The sequence below is a fragment of the Arvicanthis niloticus genome, chromosome 2 (assembly GCF_011762505.2).
Source record: "Arvicanthis niloticus isolate mArvNil1 chromosome 2, mArvNil1.pat.X, whole genome shotgun sequence".
Taxonomy (NCBI): domain Eukaryota; kingdom Metazoa; phylum Chordata; class Mammalia; order Rodentia; family Muridae; genus Arvicanthis; species Arvicanthis niloticus.
Window position 1 is genome coordinate 39684067 of NC_047659.1, and position 17258 is coordinate 39701324.

The 17258-nt window shown below is 36.3% G+C and overlaps 1 pseudogene; it reads right to left on the bottom strand.

The window, feature by feature from the left end:
* Positions 1-2674: 2674 nt before the first annotated feature.
* The window catches only part of LOC117703137 (elongation factor 2 pseudogene), a 35612-nt pseudogene continuing 21028 nt past the window's right edge, over positions 2675-17258 (bottom strand).

The following is a 17258-nucleotide window of genomic DNA, read 5'->3' on the forward strand; positions in this document are numbered from 1 at the left end:
ATAGATTGCAAAAATAGCAAGATTTTCTCATTGACTTGCTATTCATAGAATATCTGGTAAGGTCAATATTCCACGGAACCCATCTGGCAAATACTGAATTGGGTGATATGATATTACTACTATGTGGACTTTTAAATATGGGAGGCAAGCAAAGAGTTGGTCAAGGACAGGATACTTTGTCTGAAATCATTGACTAGAATGCCAGGGAAACTGGAAAGGGTAGTTTAGAGATACAACTGATAGAAAGGTGATCATTTTTGTGGGAAGTACCTATTCCAGGATGATTGGGAAAGGACAGCTTTATAGCATTTGAGGAAGTGGGATTTTGACAGACTGAATAAAATTCTCTACCATCCATTTATGACTTAGTAATTCTATGGTTCTAAGGATCTAGTTTATACCAAACTGTCCATTTAGATAAACATGAAGCCAAAACTGATACTGAGATTTTCTCTCAGAAATCCTTAAGACAGTGTCAAAATGAAATAATTTCTTGTTGTCTCTGAAAATAAGATTTAGTGGCCTTTTGAATTAAACAATTAAATCAAAATTTTTATATAGAAATCCTAATACTAATCTGATAGTATTAGAAATTAGGAAAGATAATTTATGAGCTTGGACCAGTTATGTATTGGATTAATAACCTTATAAATATATGATAGAGAAGTTTTTCTCTGTGTGTGATATGTGAGAACACAAAAAGAATGTTAGCTATAAACCAGGAAGAGAGCCTTCAAAAAGCATGTTGGTACCCTGACCTCAAACTCTTATCTTCTAGAACTTCCAGAGATCAGTGTGGTTTAAGTCAACCTATCCATGGTATTCAATCATAGAAACTTCAACAAAGAAAAGGGCATTTCACAATGCAAATATGAAAAAAATCACAAAGCATACTTATTCATACAAATTAACGGGAAGATACTCTTTTAGGTATGATGCAGAAACGTAAAAATATATCTTTCTAAAAGTCTGGAAAAGTTTGAGTCTTGTCAAATTACATGAATTAGGAAAGCCTTCTCAAACTTAATGTTTTAAATAACTTTGTGACAAATTTTTGTTAACTACCATTACCCAAAATGAGTCTGTAAACTTATAGCATTTGCTTTTTAACACTTAGAAATTTTCAGTGTGAAACCTCTAATTTTTAAATTTGGGAAATAATCTATGGTGTCTCTGGTACTTCATAGATCATTTTTCTCTATATGACTACATGATACTTTCTCAAAAATGAACTTACCAGTCCATAGTCTATTCCCAAGTTTTCATGAGGAAAACAAAGATAATGTTATATAAAAAGTTTCAATGATACTATTCTAAGGATATTCAACATGTCCATAGCAAGAGAAAAAGTATTAGCCCTTCTCCAACAATTGGGTGATATGTTATTCTGCCATGTTCTGTGTTAGCGTTTTACCAGTATGTTATTTATCTGAATGTCCTTTGGCCTTCTTGAGTTATGATTTTCTTATAATGAGTCTTGCTCAAGAATTATTCCTTGATCGCTATTTCTAAGGGCTTATCAGGATGACCAAAATGTCTGAACCTATTTCTCTGTCCTAGCCTTAAGTCATTTTCATGACTGAAGCCTACTTCTTTGTTCTAGCCTAAGATTTCTATTCCTGCATAAAATTATTTCTTTGTTCTAGCCTAAGATTTAGATTCCTCCCTGAAATTATTTCTTTGTTTTAGCCTAATGTCAGATTTCTCCCTGAAGCCCATTTTCTTGTCCTTGGCCAATTTCAGATTCCTGCCAAGCAGCCCCAAAAGCTCTCCACATCTCTCCCCTTTTTATTTCATAAACAAGACTGAGTCTGTGTTAGGTCATTCTGACAAGAATGCCTTCCTTACCCATTATGGAATATTCATTATCAAATGTAATGCACTTATGTCTTAGGTTGGTAAGGCTTTGTGCAGAATCTTACCCATCATTGTTTTGCCAGCCTGTTGAATTAATAAATTTGTCTGGTGGTCTGTTTTCAGTTTCAAGTCATATATTTTGGCTTCCAACATGTTGATGTTGTTAAAGACAAGCTTTAACACGATGGGCAGGAATAAACGTATTCCCAGGACAAAAGGGGCTAGCATGATGAAGCTATATATGCCATTCTTGATGCTTGTTCCTTGACTATTTGCATCTATTGTATTGCTAGTTTCTCAACCTAGAACTGACCTTAATACTTGCATGTAACTAAAATGGTATAAAAGCAAAAAGGGAGAAGGAGTGATGGAATAGGGGGGTTTATGAGGGTGAATGGAGAAAGGGGATAACATCTGAAATGTAAATAAATAAAATAGCCAATAATAAAAAAGAATTATTCCTTGAAATTCAGTATGAGTATATTTGTCCCTTCAGTCCTTATAGAGATAATTTATCTTGTTGAATTTCTTTTTTTTTAAACCTTTGAATGATCTATTTAGACTTTTGGACATCTGTGAGTTTCCCTCTGAAAATGTTAAAAGCTGTGTCCCTCCCGCCCCATAGCCTACCAGTCCAGCCTACAAAGAGCAATTCCTGCTGCCTTGTAATTCAGAAATAAATAGAATTGGTAGCAAGTTTGAGTGCTGAGTGATGTCAGGGTGGCCCCAGCAACCTCCAGAGGAACACCATGGGGGACAGTCTCAAGGTTTCTTCTGATGGACAGGCCCTGTGCAGTATGTAGCAGTACCAGGTTGCCTACAGTTTGTCCAGGAAGTTGTCCAGGGCTGGGATGCCTTCATTCAGGCTTTTGAGCTTTTGAGTCTCAGCTACCACTTGGCTGGGGTGGCTGCTGTTGCTAAAGACGTTCCCAGGCAGGATCTGCTAATGGTCAAACACGCACTGGGGGAAGGTCTGGCCACCAGTGTTGGATCGAAGGTTGGTAGTGAAGCCAAAGGACCCATTGACAGACAGGTATGCCTTGACCACCAGCATGGGGGTACTGGCCACCAAGGACTCCTTAAATAGATGGCTGTACTTCCTGTTCAGGATACCACAGATGCTACCCACCACTTGCTCAGGACACTGGATCTCCACCAGATAGATAGGCTCCATTAGGCAGAGCTGTGCAGTCAGCATAGAGGCAGTGGTGTGCTGTGGAGATGATCTGGGCACCTCCCCATGGATTGCATCAAGCATGCAGGATCACATCATGGACATCACACATGTTCTCACAAAGAATTCCCTCCTTTGTAGTACACTGGAAACTGGCCACCACACTGTCCTTGATCTCATTCAGATACTGCGCACCCTTGGTGATGTTGGTGAGAATATTGGGACCAGTGCCATCAGAGCCAAAGCACCAGATCTTGTGGGTTTCAGCAACATCCCACTCATACTTTTCAGCCATGTAGCAGGCACATGGTTTGAGCTCCTGGTGGGCAGACACCTCACCCTTATTGATGTCCTCTTCCAGGCTGTCAGGGAAGGGCCTGGTCTTCATGTATAGCCCATTGTGCTTGTTGGGGGATTTGGACAGACACAGCACTATGCACTCCTCACTGACTGTCTCCCAGTACAACAGGGTCAGATTTCTTGATGGGGATGTAGGCATGATCCTCCTTCAGGTACTTAAGGCAGATCTCCAGGTGTAGTTCACAACTGCCAGCAATGAAGAGCTAGCTCTCCAGACTTCTCAATGATGCATTGCACCATAGGGTCAGACTTAGCTAGCTGCTTAAGCCCCTCCACCAGCTTGGACAGGACAACTGGGTTCTTGGCCTCCACTGCCACCCTGAAGTGGATGATGCTGAACTTCATCACGTGCATATTGTGAGCGTGCCCAAAGGTGGTGATGGTCCCGGTCTTCACAAGGAACTGGTTCACTCCAACCAGCTCTACAATGTTTCCACAGGGAACATCCTTAATCAGATCCACATAGCAGCCCATCATCAGAAGGGTTCTCTGGATAGGCTTCAGGAACAGGTCTTGTTTCTTCCCAGTTATGTTGCTGGGGCCCATGATCTGGACGGTCAGGCCCATGGACACCACCCCAAAGAACACTCTACCTAAGGCAGAGAAGCAGCCTTTGTTAGAGGTTGGCACCATCTTAAAAATGTTCATTATAAGGGGGCCTTTGGGATTGCAGCTCTTAATACCCATGGCAGCCTCATCATCAGGTGGCCCCTCATATAGCAGCTCACAATGGTACTTCTGTGCAGTGACAGAGGACAGTAAGTGGATGGTGATCATCTATAGAAGGGCATAACCCACAGACAGCCAGGGGTACACAACAGCCTTGAGCAATAGTTTGCCCTCCTTGTACTTATCTTCGCTGTCTAGTTTGATATCCAGCTTTTCTATCTGTCTCCTCCTTCCTGAAGTTCATGATGTCATTGAACACCTTGAAGATGGAGTCCAGGATGAGCTGGAAGAAGGTGCAGGGAACTTTCTTCCCATCTGGGCTATTGGCTGACTTGCTGAACTTGCAATTGGCTGGGTCAAAGTACAGGTCTCCCTATAGCTTCATCATATCCTTGACTTTCTTGGCAAGCTCGGCTGCCCCAAGCTAGCCCTTACCCTTGGCTGCTAACTTAGCCATGCTAGCTTGGCTCTGCAAACTGCTTCAGAGTGAAGGCCCAGCCATGCAGGCCAGAACCAAAGCATACAGTGCCCAGGACAGGGTCAATCATGGGTCTGCTCTCGTCCTCGCTATAGGTAGAGATGATAACATTGACATTCTCCTCCAGAATGCACTACAAGGTCTAGTAGAGCTTCTCAGGCTCCAGCTGAAGCTATAGCAGGGCCCAGTCCATCTTATTCATCATCAGCACAGGCTTGATGCGCTCAGCAATGGCCTGTCTCAGCACTGTTTCTGTCTGCACACACACACCAGACACATAGTCCACCACCATCAGAGCTCCATCAGTGATATGCAAGGCATCTGTCACCTCTGAAGAGAAGTCCACGTAGCCTAAGACTCCTAAGTTTCTCCTGATGTTTATACTTACTTCCAGATTCTGGAATGAAGTTTTTTTTTTTTTTTTTTTTTTTTTTTTTTTTTTTTTTTTTTTTTTTTTTTTTACAAGTGTATGGGAAAATACTTTGAGAAGTACACCAAACTGTGTAAGTGGCATTCAGAATGCCCTGACCTATATGGAACTCACATAATATAAACTGTTGTGCTATAATTTTCTTATTTTGATATTCTTTAGATTTACTAGTAAATACATTAGATCCCTTAAGTCACAGAAGATCTGAACTCTCATATAGATCATATGAAATTTTAATATTTTCATCAAGATATTAATTGCAAACTTAAGAAATTGTCAGTTAAACTTGCTTTCTAAATGAGTTCTTTAAAGTAATATTATTTAAACTTACAAGTAATTATTATGGGTGGTAAAGGCTCAATGCCCCAGTGTAGGGGAATGCCAGGACTGAGAGATGGGAGTAGGTGGGTAGGTGGGTGGGTGGGGGAACACCCTCATAGAAACAGGGGGAGGGAGGTGGGACAGACGTGTTCCAGAGGGGAAACCTGGAATGTAAATAAAGAATATATCCAATAAAAAAATAAAAAAGATTTGCATCTAGATTTGAGTTTTCTATTGAATATGTTTCAAGTGAATAGAAAATATAAGAAATAGTTTATATTATTGCTTCATTGTTTTCCCCCTGATAATTGGGCTCCAAATGGTCCCCATGTTCAATTTATTTTTCTTATTACTCAGGAAAATCAGAATGTGTCTGGCTGCATTTGTAAGTCACGCATCTTTCTAGTCACAAATGACTAATGGATGGAGTGGTAAATTGTCATAAGAGTATTTTATTTTAAACACAAACTTTATAAGTGACTGAATTATTTGGTTAGGAATATGTGTAATAATCAACATTTTTACACAAAGTCACAAAATATTATCTATGTCCCTTACTTGATACCTAATAGTTCTGGATACTATTACTATACTATACTATACTATACTATACTATTACTGGATATTAATAGACAGATACCTAATAAGTTCTGGACTGAAACTTACTAGAATATATAGAATACAAAGAATTGTCAACAGTAATAAAAATCTGGCAGCCAACAAAGACAAGGACCTAGCTTTAGAACTAGAGATCATAGTGGTTATTAAATACAGAAGGAAAATGTATCTATGACTCTGTATGCATTGGTCTAGTGAAGTATATAAACAAAAATAATTAGGATTTTTCTTACATTTGAGAAGTAGAGGTTGGAATCTCCATGCATAAGCACAGAAGCTAAGATTAAAATACCATGGGGCAGAGATACAAGAAACATCCCCCAACATTAGGAGCTGGAGACCAGGAGCCATTGGCTGGACATACTTCACAAACTGCTCAAGTGTCTTGACTAAGGCTTGTTTTCTCTTATTGAACACAGATGATTTCACAGAACACCAACAGCAGACAACGCCACTTTGTGAGCATGACACAAGACAAAAGCAAGGCTATTTTGTGATTGTATCTAAACAGACAAAACATAAACATTTTTCAAGCCAAAACAAAAAAAAAATAGCCAAGCAAATAACCTCTGTCCAAAGACTACCATAATTGACTAATATCATTGTTAATTATGGCTTTATGTTTGCTTTCATGCACTTGTTTACTAGCTTCATATATAAGAATCATTCCACTACACATATCCCATATTACCCACTCATTGAAAACACCAAGACAAGAGCAAATCTTACTTGGAACTATGCCCTAATAACACAAACAATGGCTGACTTTTATATAGTACTTAAACAACCTCTTATGGAAATAACTCACATTTCTGTATGACCATGTATTCCTTTTTTTTTTTGTAAAAAATAACAATGACAATTCATTCAGATGCTATTATTGTTCTGATAGTATTTACTTAAGTCGGAGTGGTGACTGAAAAAATATTCCTAGATTCTTTCCATTTCTAGTGAGATATTAAAGTGACTTAACACTTTGTATCACAACTTTCAGTCCATTAAAAGTAATTATTATGCACTTATTATCCAAAAACTTTATCATTTTAACATCTTAAATAACTATTTTTGCTGGAAAAAATACAGTCAACACAATAGAAATAAATAGAATACTATTCCTCAAAATATTTGTTTAAATCAGTGCATTAATGTTGATCTTTAGTCACTACTAATTTTCAAACATCCCAAGTTTATCTACAATTTTTTTAAGTAACTTGTATTTAGTAGATTTAGACACATGTAGACCTTCAATTATTTTTTGTCATACAAAAAAGATAAAATAAACCACAATGAATATATCTCATTTAAATTATTCAGCATTATCTTTCCTTAATTTTGTGCCATTCTGATGATACATTTGCTTCTAAGTCTCTATATAAAAAGAATATTTACATAGAAGATAAAATGATGAGTCCTGTATCTTTCAATAAAAAAGAAAATGTCTTACCCATCATTGTTTCTTGACACAAAATGATGTAATCAAATGTGACTGATATCATCTGACAAATCTAGTCTCAATATGAAATGTCACAGGGAAACTGGAAAAGCTGCTATCTTTATTCAGATTGAGGATTCTCTCTCTCTCTCTCTCTCTCTCTCTCTCTCTCTCTCTCTCTCTCTCTCTCTCTCTCTGTGTGTGTGTGTGTGTGTTTGTGTGTATACATATATATGTGTGTATGCATATATATTTATGCACCACATACATATATTTGTACATGTACATGCATTGTGCTGTATGTGTTGTGTGTGAGAGAGAGAGAGACAGAGACAGAGAGAGAGACAGAGAGAGACAGAGAGAGACAAAGAGAGACAGAGAACAGTTTTGGAAAGCAAGCATTTAATACACCTGCAGAGAGTTTATTCAAGTATCCCTGGAATATATTCTATCATGGATGGAATCTGTGTCTTAGAAATTGGTTTTCTTGCAAAACATTAAAACTATCATACATTTTTATGTCTCTTTAAATACAGTTGAAACTGATGCCTCCCAAGGACCTTTCCTCTGCAGTGTTCAATACTAGAAGGCTGTAGCTTCTGAAAGGATCCAAGGTAGTTCTAAATGGACTGTACTTTAGCTAAGCTGTTTTGCTGAGACTATACCTTGCCTCTGAACTGCTTTAAAATACCCTTGCATTATCCTAATTAGGATTATTCACAATACACACATATTGTAGAGGGCCATTCTCATTTTCAATTAGCTGAAAAGGATTAGTTGCAGTCATACTTGTATGGTCCCGAATGCCATTATTATTAGACCCAATATTTTTATTGCTGTTAAAATTATGTTCCTTACAAATATAACTTACCTAATGAAGGAAAAAGAAGGTCCCCTCCTGACAAATCATTTTCTTTCTAAAGAAAATCAGAAAGGTAACAATACATAAACTGAAAGAAATATATGCATGGTAAAGAGACTGTTTAATCATAAGTAATGGCAAACCTAAAATTAGTTCCAATTAAAAAAAGAAATGCAGCGAATCCAATCTGAATGCAGTGGATAAAGGGTGGCATTCAGGGGAGTTTATTAAGCAGTAGCTTGTAAGAGGACCCCAGGTGCAAGCCTTCCTCATTACACCTATTCTTAAGCTATACTGAATGCACCATAAACACACACACACGCGCGCGCGCACACACACACACACACACACACACACACACACACACACACACACACCCCAAAACCACAACAAAAAGATAAAAAAAAAAAAAAACCTTCAGAAAATCATTTTATGTCATGACCACACTTGCAGTGAGCACATCCATGTATTTTGGAGGAACAATCTTAACAATTTGTTCTTTAACTTCTAAAATACAGCGGCATGTTAATCGCTTGATCAGCCAAATGAAACTAAATGTAATTAAGACTAGTGTGGGGTTAATTTGATCCATAATTATGTTATATAAAGTAAATGAAAATTGTTTCTTTCCTCAATTGCAATTCATTAAAATTACAGATATTAAAATACGATACTATAAAATTACATGAAGCATGTACACATTAATAGCCATTAGTAATAGCTTGATATTTCTATCTAAGCAACAGTTTATTAAAATGTCGAAAGGTGATATTTGACCACTCACATGACTGCTTTTCTTACTGGAGTTTTCTGCTCTTCTAAGAAATTGTGTGGTTTGTGTGTGTTTGTGTGTGTTTGTGTGTGTGTGTGTTTGCCATTTTTATACTATTTTTAACCACTGTGGCTAATAATATTATATTAAATTTTGTTTCACCTATGTATGCCTATACACACATACATACTTACATGTAAAATAGGTTTATATTTTTATGTTTTACTTATATAATAAATAGACACATAAAACTGATATTATTTTAGAAAAAAACTGATATTATTTGTTATCAGTTGATTTTTTGAAACACTAGCAATTGTGTTCTGAAATATTTTACCCAGGTTCTTTGAATATATACTATGGATTCTAGTTCAGTGTTTTATGCAATTCTTTGGCGTGCAATGAGTAGGTATCTGATTCTTTTAACTTCTCTTGGGTGCTTTCCTTCTGCTTGTTTTATCCAATTTCAATGTGCTAATGTTTGTTTTAATCTTATTATTATCCCTTAGAAGCTAGTTTGTTTTCTAATGAAAGACAGAAATTAAGAAGAGAAAGTAAGAGGGGGATCTAGATGGAAGAGGTGATAGCTCCTGGGAGAAGGAGGAGCAGAAAGCATAATCAGGAGAAAAATACTATTTTCAATACAAGTGTTTGCCATATGTGTATCATTTGTATACATACACAAAATACATTCACTATTGAACATTTATTAAAGCACAACACATACTTTCAGTGTTCAAATTAGAACACTGAAATTACACTGTATTACATGTGTTGCTAGATACAGTCATTATAAACTCTTTAGAAGATTGTTTATCAAAAACTCAGATTTGGAATTATAATTGTAGTTCTCTGTCTACCCACATAACATTTCATAATGTTTGGTTTTAAGCATAGAAATTTAATGAACATCAAAATCAATTTATAGGAGATAAGTGGGAGGGATATATTTTTTAGGTACTATATCACATTTCGAGCAACTGTAGTGCCCTTTAAATGATCTATTTTTATCTATGAAGATGGTGTTGTTTATCCTTTCCTCCTCTTACAGATATAATAATTGAGTTCATCAAGATTAAAGAGTATGCCTGAAGTCATAGTATTCTTGTCAAATTTACTGTGAGATGAAAGGTTTCCTGTTTCAGATATGAAATCAAAACACAGGAAAGCCAATTAATTTGTTCCGATATATCATGTATTATACTTCCTACTTTCTATTCTAATTCATTTGTAATAATCTATTTCTGTAAAAATAAAAAACAGAATTTTAAATATTTCATCTGTGTCTATTCTTTGGACAATAAGTACAAATTGGACAAATAACCTAATAATTCTGAGTGCACAGAAATATCCAAGGGGTCTTCTTCACAGCAGAAGACAAATGCTGATGACAATGGAAAGTACCATACTGAGAATTAACAGATGCCATTTTTTTCATTTATTAATCATTTTATTTGTTTACATTTTAAATGTTATCCCCCTTCCTGGTCTTGCCTCCATGAACTTCCTCATTCCTCTCCCTCCCATTTGTCTCTAAGAGGGTGCTCCCCCACCCACCCATTCCTGCCTCACCCCTCTATCATCCCCCTTCTCTGGGCATTGAGCCTCCACAGGACCAAGTGTCTCTCGGCCTTCCCTTCCACTGATGTCAGATAAGGCAGTCCTCTGCTACATATCAAACAGGAGCCATGGACAGGCCCATGTATACTCCTTGGTTGGTGGTTTTGTCCCTGGGAGCTTTGAGGGATTCAGTTAATTGATACTGTTGTTCTTCCTGGTTCTACTGATACACAAACAATACCTATGCCTGGAGAAACAGATGTGATGTGTCAAGCACAGAGAAGGAGGACTTTGGAAAGAGTAGAAGGCTGGTGAAAGGTTCTAGATTCGGTAGAGAGGTCTGCTTTCACGTGTAACCATGCTTTTCGCCTTTGCTTATTTGCGTCTTGAGAATTGAGCTGATGATTATTTTTTTTTAAACTTAAAAGAGAAGCATTTACAATTAGAATTGTTAGAATGCAAAGCACCAGAGTTTGCTACCCAGATAAGCGGAATTACGTAGGCCCATCTCAAATTTCCGTGTACTCCAGCTTATTTATTTCTGCTATGAAAACAAGAATCACACTTTTAGGAAGCAGATGTGATTTGTTTGCTTTAAATCTGTCACTATATTGTCGCTAATTATTGTATGCACACAAATAACACATATTTGTTAATAATCAATGGCAGTGCCTTTATGCCACAAGCATCTTTAAAGTTTTTGAATATCAGTTGTCTTGCTAAGTGGGAACAATGTTTCTCATGTAGAAGTAGAACTTAAAGAAAATCACACTTAACAAGTTGCCAGAACTCATTATGTATAGTAAGCATGTATTCTTAAGAAATGAAATATTTAATATTTCAAGCATTGAAAAAAAAATTGGGCAGGCCTAAGAGTCATTAGTATTCCAGGTGAGGCACATCATGCAAATTTACTCAGCTGCTAAGAAATGAGTCATACACTATTTAATATAACAAAATAGTTTATGTATATTAGAGTAAACAGTGAAATCACAATAGAAAAAAAATGGGTTTGGTTCAGATGTTGAGCTGCTATGTAAACCAATTATCTATCCGGAGGGAAACAGCTCTGTCTACAACTACTTAGGCTCTAGGGCCTATTACAAACCCTGGAGTGGGCTGTTGTTTCTGTTCTCAAGGGAATTTACCACGTCACACTAGAAATAGCTGACAATAATTAGAAAGCCTGCTTCTGCCAGTATTGCACACATTTTTAATACCTTCCTAAGTATTATGGGAGATAATACACAGGGTCTTTAGAATTCTAGTCATGCCACAACAAGCCACGGAAAGGACAACTAGACAATAGCCCCAAACTGGACTGTGACAGGCTAATTATTGTGGCTTCATTATAAAACCTCTTTTTACATAGGTCACCTGGGAAGTGTAATTAAAAATGCATTATTGGTGTATTTTTTATTGAAGCAATTAAATTAAAAAGCCAAAAAAATAATTATATGAGGAGCAAATAATAATGTTGTTCAACAGCATTTATCTAAGAAAGAGAGAACACGTTAGTGCTTCATTAGCAGTAAATGTGTTAACGGGAATCTGTTTGAAAAATGAGCCATAGAATGGCTTTTAAATACGCAGATTAAAGGATTTATAATGTCAAGTTTAACACAGAAATTATAGATAGTATTACATAACCATGAATGATAGCACCTTTAATCTGACTTAGTAAAATGATTTACATCGTATTTCCAGCTGCTTCAGTTATGTGAATATTATATGTACTGTATCTCAGATAAATCCCTTATATTTTTATGTGGACCTGTTCTTGCTTTCTAATTAGGTGGTACATAATATAATTAGATGTTAAAATATGTATCTTCAAGAGAAGAATATTTGTCTTGGATATCCACTCTCAGTACCTTACAAAAATATAACAGCATTTATTTAGGAAGATTTTGTAAATCTCTAATCTACTGTACCAACCAAATACCCCTCCTCTATCTCAAAGCTCTGTTGGTGTATCTCTGCATTACATCATGACAACCGTCATTATCACACATGCTGTAATTAACGAGAACTTTCTACCTGCAAAGAAGTAAACAGCACCAATGATGTGTGCAGTATTGACTTTTAATTCTCTGAATAACTGTAAGAGATTGGTACCTCACTTCCATTTTATAAACAAGGATAATTGTGGTAATTTAATTGATCTGTATATCAATGGCAATGAAAATTGTTCTCCAGTAAATTATCCACAGTAGCACTATTCTTTGTTCTAGTCGAGATCTCACATTTTAAGCCTTTATATGTTTTTCTGAATATTATTCAGATGATACAGAGGCTAAATGAGCATCTACAAAGGAAGATTCTCACTTCTGACCCTCTTTTGCCTTAGAGGAAAAATTAAAATTCACAATCACAGAAACATGTCAGTTATGCAAGACTATACCAGAGTAAAGAAATAGACCAATGAATAAATCAAACATCACCAGAGAAGTTCATTGTTGAATATAGGACTGGATTCAAAAACAATAATGGTTTGAAGAAAAGTGTTCTGTTTATGTTTTGTCCTAAGATTTAGTATTGGTCATGACTGGTTATTACCTAATGACTCCAAATTATATCTTGGCATATTATAATTAGTTTAATTGGTAGTTTGAATATTGTTACATTTCATTGGAATTTTTATGAGAGTCAATATTTTTCATGTCACAAGCTACTATTCTTGAATATATACTGTAATCTCTGCCTTGTGTTTGGCTTGGTATACATTATCAACAAGCAAATACACATCATTGGGATGGCTGAGAAACTTTTAGTGCAGAGGGTCAAGGGACTGTTCCAAGTCCACATTGCTAATGAATTAAGGGCTCAGATGCCATTCCATATTCTGCTAGACAAAGGTATACATTGTTTCAATAAAGATAGCACCATAACTGTGGGATTTTAAATATTTTATGATTTGTAAATCCTTGTAAAGCTAAATTTCACATAAGAATTTATTCAAAATTCATAAAACTTAAGAAACCTAAATGTTTTAAATTTTACAGTGATATAGATAGATAAAGCGATTGATCGATAGATAGACAGATGTATTCAGTTCATAAAAAGGAGAGCTGTTAACCAATGTATTCAGGGTTAAGCATTTCTTTGTAGTTATTTCAGAAATTGAAAAGACTTTGTGCTAAGACAGGGAAGTAGGCTCAGATATTTTGGTCATCCTGATAAGCCCTTAGAAATAGTGATCTTAGGAGTGATCACAGGACTTGTTTATCGCCTTGCTTGTTCTTTGACTGTTTGTGTTTATTGTCTTGCTTGTTCCTTGATTATTTGCATCTATTGTCTAACTGGTAGATAAAACATTCTTTATTATTTCCCTTTTCTAATACAACTGGAAAATACATCATTGTGTTGCATATTTACAGACTTCATCTATTTTCAAGTACAGCATCAATGTTGTACGATACACTAAGTTGTGGAAATTTAACTATAAAACACTAGGCTCTACATTTCCATGGCTTTTCACAAAAACTAGAAATAAACACATTTGAAAAAATAAAAAAGTCAAGATGATTGGCTTATGGCTTCTCTCATTAAACTTCTCTGACATAAAGAATCTGATCCTAGGTTACTGTTTGAAAAGTAAGTTCTAAGATCGGCTCCAGACAGCAGACTCCATAAGAGACATTGCATTGGTGTATAATTCCATGTGGAATCATCACTAATGCCTTGCCCCTTTCACATATTTTTGGTTTTGTCATGAGAATGTGTGACTGACAAATGTCACCGTCCAGAAACCTCTGCTTAATTCCTGATGATCTTGCCTTTGACCTTCAAATTGGATCAATTTCCAAATTGGTCTTAAAATACCATCTCTATTTTCCAGACTCTACATAAGTAACAGTAATGTTGCATATCATTTATTACTCATCAGTATATGCATGCAAAGTTATTTATATATTTGTTTTAGCCTCAAAATTAGTCATTAGGTGGGGGCTGGAGAGATGGCTCAGTGGTTAGGAGCACCAACTGCTCTTCCAGAGGTCCTGAGTTCAATTCTCAGCAACCACATGGTGGCTCACAACCATCTGTAATGGAATCAGATGCCTTCATCTGCTGTGTTTGAAGACAGCTACAGTGTATTCATATACAGAAAATAAATAACTATTTTTTTAAATGTCATTAGGTGGATTTGGCTATTATGTCTATTTTACAATGGAAAGTTTTGAGGTTCAAAGAGTAATTTTAATTTTTCTGGGTTTCCTTAGCTCATACAAAGTAAACCTGGTTTATTTGCATTCAAATCCTTGATCTTTCTCTGTTGCCTGAACCAGAGTAATGTTCTCTAGGTTCACATTCCAGTAATGCATCCTGTTCTTTAGAATCCATTTTATAAGCAATGCTGCTGAGGAATGAGTTGCCTACCAAGCTCAACTTTCTGTCATGATGCTGAAATAATTCACATAATTCATATGACATACTAAAGTGTACAGCCTCATTTGTGATGCTTAGTTTTGGACACTTGGTAGGTAGAAGGTAAAACAAAATTAGTTTCTTAAAATATAGATTTTAAGCTCCAAAATGTTTCTAGCTGACAAGAAACATCGATTCCAGAATATATTAATTCTGAGAAAACCAAACAAATGATCCTTGAGAGATGCAAAATTTTATTTGTTTTATTATTTTGGGGAGAATTTTTATAAAATGTAATCTATCATTTATGTCTTAATTCATCCCACTTACTCCTATTATAATAAGCCATCTACTCCCAACTTAGATAAAAGTCTGTTTTTGATATATATTCTATAGAACCTAATTTGTATTACTCATATATTCACAGTTCCACAGACATTCCTTGGAACATGGTTGATTTAACAGGTGTTATGAAAACTAACTTTCCCAGAAGACATTAGCTGCTATCATCTTCCCAGCTAGGGGTTGGAACTAATGTCAAAAGGCTTGTACTTGTATAGGTCTTGTGTAGGCAATAAAAAAAAATGCTGTGAATTCATTAATTCAGTGGTCCTGTCACATACTGAATCCACTGTTTTGCTTCATTCCTTTATCTCACTGCCTCTTGCAATCTTCCAACCTTCTCTTCTATAGTGGTCTCTGAGCCTTGAGGGGGTATGTGTAATATAGATGTTGTAGAAGATCTCATCTATGTAAAAGATGACTTTATACATGTGTTGTTTTCCCTTTGACCAGTTGTGTCTTTGCACATTAGTCACAGTACTATTCAAAACAAAACAGAAGAGAACAAAAACAAAAACCAACCAACAAACAAAAAAACCTCTCAGATGTTGTCTAAGATCTTCATTAATTTATGGGTTTGAGATATGAATTTGAAGAAAGTTTTGTTATTTGTCCAGTTTTGCAGAAATGGGAATATCAGATTTAGGCTTAGGTTGATAATCTTTGTCTTCATGGAGACACTTGGCCAGATATGCAGTACCAAACCATATGAAGGTGGTTTGTTATCCCCATAATATCTATGCCTTAACTTCTCCCATGAACATGTCCTGTGACACCAGTCATTATTATATCTCACAGCATTCACAGAAATATAAGATAATGGACGACTTTTCTCTTTAGCAGCATACTTAGTGCCTTCTAGTATAACGAAAGTAAAGTTTCAGGGAGGAAACTTCCTAGGAGATGACACAGCTATTACTGAGTAGATTTATGAAATATTAAGCAGGAGCAAAAGAGGATCCAGTGTACTGAGTAATCTTCCAAGTGACCTGTGTCCAGTTCCCAAAGCCCACATAAGATCTCACAGCCATATATAACTTCAGTCCCCAGAGAACTGTCACCCTCTTCTGGCCTCCATGGGCACTGCATGCATAGGTGCACACACACACTCTCTCTCTCTCTCTCTCTCTCTCTCTCTCTCTCTCTCTCTCTCTCTTTCTCTCTCTCTCTCTCTCTCATCCATGATAAATAAAAGGAAATCTCAAAAATGGTAAAAGACTAAAGGCTAGTATGGAATGGTCTGTCCTAATGAGGTAATAATGAGATGCTGGAGAGAAGCAGAACTGGGAGAACTTGGTCAAAGTCCAGGACAGACATCTAGAGAAAATCTGAAAGAAACAGGCTATCCTGCTCTATACCTCAGTGTTAGTGGCCACTAGAGATGGCTTCATGTCCCATCAAATGCTCCATAGGAAAGCAATGACTTGGAGAGATTTCTCTTTTCATCAAGTCTTTGTCTTGGACTTAAATTCTATAATCCACAAACAATAACACACTCTTAGCTTACATGCTTCGCCTATGTGTTACCATGTATACTATAATAGAAAGAGTTTTAAAGCCTTATGGAATCATTAGGATGATCAGGATTTGAGCACTTTCTTAGATGGTGAACTACAGAAATGAACCAGAAAGGGGTAGAATACCTAATCCACTATTCTGTTTCTGTTGTTTGTTTGTATATAGTTTAAGAGATGAGCACTCTGCATTGAGCAGACAATTAGGGAGTATGTTCCTCGGTGGTGTTCTCTCTCTCTCTCTCTCTCTCTCTCTCTCTCTCTCTCTCTCTCTCTCTCTCTCTCTGAGACATCTTTGCCTATAATTTTATGTCCAGGGTTGTGACCTTTCCCCATCTCATCTTAGCATATTAATAAATATTACCATTGTTAATACCTTGTTTATGCAGTTGTTTACAAGAACAACTGTTTCCTAGCAACTTCATGGTATTCTGGCTCTCAAAAATCTTTCCATCCCTCCTTCAGCACTGTTACTTGAACCAACCGTAGATGAGGGAGACA